We start from the raw sequence: 4,129 nt of genomic DNA, 5'->3' as shown, positions 1-4,129 counted from the left end.
GGGGGGGGGGAGTACAAATAGAAAGGAAATAATAAAATGAAGTGAGGCGCACTGCCGTGTCTGTCACCCTGGCAAGCGGCTCCCGGCCCGTGAAAACGGTCCTGCATTACGTTACACATACTTACAAGGCGGTGTATGTATAATATTCGGAATGTGACAGGCAAGCTTCATAGAATTGCGATTGCGCTCATGTGCACACTAACTGGATGTGTATCTTTTATTCGCCCGGATTTCAGCAGTCAAATTTTTTGCACTTATTCCTGCGTTAATATGAACACTTTTGTGCATTTATTTGTACGAAATCATGCATCTTTTCACACATATTCGTCCAAAACAAAACGGAGGTTTAAGTTAGTGTGAACATTTGTAGAAAAACACGAAGCAAATACATTCAGCGTACGTAGGACGAGTTATTCAGGACAGCAACATTATTCCTGATCTTATAGGATTTGGTATCTGAAAATCAGCGGGGAAAGGAATTTCAAAACGACGATAAGAAACCAATTGGGAAGAGATACCCCATTGCGCATCCAACTTTAGAAGCTCGTATGCCATAATGAACATTGTACATTGGTCGAACAAAAGTGGGTAATAACACCCTTTTGGGGGCACTACCAAAGGCATTATTGTTTTCGTGTTGACAAAATACCTTCTATCCTCTGACACCAAACAACATTTTAGTAATCTCACTCACCGTTAAATTCTGCATCAAACGAGCCTAAGTCGGGTCAGCATTTTTTCGGGTCAGTCATTTTTAATAAATGTTGGTAAATTTACTCGTTCGACCCTGAATTTTGACCTGAATACGATAGGCACCTTCTTGGTTAAATTAAAGGGCGTCAATCGAAAATAAATCGAGAAAACATGAAATCTGATGCCATTGCCTTAAATAGCGCCGCTAAAAGGTGCTATACTTTTGTCTTTTCAGTGTGCAGCTACCACATCCGTCTTCTCGATGGTCACTTTGCCTGTAGGTTAGGTCTAGAATGTCTTGCTTGGCGGGGCGGGGTAAGCCGCGCGGGGTAAGGTGGGGCGGGGTAAGGCGGTGCGGGGCACGCACAGTGGCATGCTGAGGCCGGCCTATTGGGGTGGCTCGCTGCTGGGAGCAGCTTCAAGCCGGCTCGGTGGCAGGGGCAGCGGGGGCGGCGGGGGCTCCAGGGGCGGCGTGAGGATTCTGTAGAGGAGGTGGGCGGAGCGGGGAGAAGCGGGGGGCACTGTTGTGGTGGAGCGTGTGCATGGCTATTGATCTCCCCCACCCCCTTCCACCCCCTCCCTCTGCATACTCCTCCCCCCTCCCCTTTTCTGTCCTCATCATCTGCCATCTCCTTCGCTCCGCTCTCCCGCCTCCGTCCTCTCCAGCGACGCTCCAGCGGGGCTCCAACAGCGCTTCAACGGCGCACTAGCGGCGCTCTAGCGGCCTTTCAGCGGTGCTCCAGCGGCGCTCCAGCGGTACGTCAGCAGCGGTGCTCCAGTGGCGTTGCAATGACGCTCCAGCAGCGCTCAACGGCGTGCCACGGCGGCGCTCGTGCTTGGTAGACAGTAGCTACATACCATACTGGGGCCTAGCTATATTCCAGCCGACTCTGCTCAAGCTAGACACCAGCCCACCCAGTCTTTCCGCCCCCACTTCCCCCACCTCCAGCACAGGTATCTCCAGCTACCGGTCGGACACGCTCGTCTCGTCCTCCAGGCTCGTGCCTCCGTTGTACCGGGTTGGAGACTATCCAGTAATAAATTATGACGAACCCTATCTCCGCTCCGCTTCACGCCTAGTGACTCGGCAGAAGGGGTGCAGGAGGGGTGCGTTCCTCTGGACATCTCTAAAAATGACAACAACAAAAAACCAGCAGAAATTGGGTGTGAACAATTTTCAATATATTCGTTAAGTCGAAATTTCTATTTTTATCCGGCCTGGTAATTTTTCCAAAATCCCGAAAAGTGCTGACGTCCGGGTGCAGTGCGACACTTTGGGTCCATGCTGACGCAGCTGACTTCCCACCAAAGGAACCCGAAAAACGTATCCCTGGCCCTGCACCCAGACGTTTGGCGCCACCGCAGAGCGGTGAGAGAGGTGAGCAAGTCGCTAAAAGAGCTACCCGGCCGACCCTTCACGTAAGCAACCCCAAAAAAGTTGTCGCCATCTTTTGATATGTTGTTCCCCAAACTTCAAAACGCACAAATCAGTGCATGTTGCGTAAATTTATTATTATTTTTTTTTTTGCCGTCAGCGGCTGCGTAATGGTTCGTCCCCTGGAGCGACGGCCCGTATCTCGCCTCTCTGGCTCAGAGGCCAGGCTGAAGACGATGGCGCAGTGGGTTCAAACTTCGCGGGTACTTATTCGGATGTATTCCGCACCTTTTGAGAGATATCCGTTTCCCGGATGACCCCTAGACTGACCCGTGGAGGTCAAAAAGTGGTGTTGTAGCCCTGCAGACCTAACTTTAGGCCCTTTGCAGGAGCCCAAGGGCCTCCGATGGTTTGAAATCGACCCTGCAGCTAGTCTTAGAATACCTTGAAGTACAATAATCCATGTCAACTTTTAAGATCCCAGATTTTCACTCCACCCCACTGCTCGTACTCGTGCTTGCCTGCAGGCACGCTGTTCCTTTGTGTGTACATGGTCGACAGTTGGTTTTACTGTGCTTCCTCTATGCAATGCCGCTAGCGAGCCGCTAGTCCGCTGAATTGCAAGATAGCGAGTAACAAACAGCCATAAACAAATGAGAGCAAAATACGAGAGAAAATTAGGACACAGACATATTTCCTTAAACTTGTGTCATCTGCTTTCACGGTACGTCCCTCGAAGTAGCTTTTTATTTTTGAAGCCTGTTCCTCTTTGAAGTACATTCTTTCCAAATTTTAGCATGTCGACGAGGTCGGAGAAAAATAGGTCGAACAAAACCGAGGTCGGCCAGCACTTTTGGGGATTTGGGAAAAATTACCAGGTCGGATAAAAATAGGTCACGGATTCTAAATGCACCCGGACAAAAGCTAGGTTGGACAGCACTTTTTGGTTTTTTGTAAAAGTCACCAGGTCAGAGAAAAATAGGTCGGACATTCTATCTGCACCTCACTTGACCTGTATTTTTTGTATTTTCTTTGAACTGTCTTGTTGGTGGCCGAGTCGGACGGCTATGTTCCAGTACTTTCCTTGTATTTTTCTGCATTTCTCTGTATGTCTTTATATTTTATATTATTTTTGTATCAGCTTCTGTACTTATTATATTTTTCGTACACATTTTTTTCGAGTTGCCCCCCCCCCCCTTGACATTTACAACACTAGTGTACTGAGGCGAAAAGAGGAGGGGGTAAACCTAAAGGCCTAAAGGTACGTCCGCGATTCACCGAGACGAAACTACCAGGATGAGCCTTGCAAGCTCTGATAGCGCCTAATGGGTAGGCAACATATTGCATGCAGTGCATGTGTGTACTGCGGGATGGCCTACCCCGAGTCTCGCAGGCGCCGAGCTGCAAGTAAATCTGCGACGGCATCTGAAAAAAGATGATGGTCCTTCACTACGTTAGTGTACCTCACTGTAACTACTCAACTATCTAAACTACTTACTTCCCGACACGTCACTGATCATGGTAGCCGAATCGTCAGCTCTGAATGCGGCAGTCAAAAGTACCCCATAGTTCCCAATTTTATTTGTTACCCCTATCGGTACAGCGGGTGTAAAAATGGTTACTAACACCATTGAGGGGCTTACAATTCTGAAAAGTATAAACTTTTTAAAATCAGGGGAAATTTAAATTTCGTTTTTGTGATCACCCCCAAAATACCCACACGGCACCTCCTCGGACCCTGTTCCCGTTCAACGGCCAATAACTCGTCATCCCACAGTTTTTCGACATAGAAACACACCTGCAACCCCAGTTTTCGGCCCACTCTTTGAAAACATGTACTCCTGGCGATAGTGTCAGTTCCGCAGACGGGCCAAATGGGGCCAGGCCGGGCCAGGCCATCCCAGACCACGGCGGCGGGCTGCTGCTGCTGCTGGCTGCATTGATTCGCACGAGATCTTGTCGGTCACAGGACGAGTCTAAGCGGCGCGCGGACCGGGTAGCAAGGGCAATTCCACCCTGCCTCCCGTCGGCCCGCCTCGCCGCACCCCGCCCGCGCGCCCC

The sequence above is a fragment of the Frankliniella occidentalis genome, unplaced genomic scaffold (assembly GCF_000697945.3).
Source record: "Frankliniella occidentalis isolate FOCC.00 unplaced genomic scaffold, Focc_3.1 Scaffold343, whole genome shotgun sequence".
NCBI lineage: Eukaryota > Metazoa > Arthropoda > Insecta > Thysanoptera > Thripidae > Frankliniella > Frankliniella occidentalis.
Note: the sequence above shows the minus strand (reverse complement) of the source record.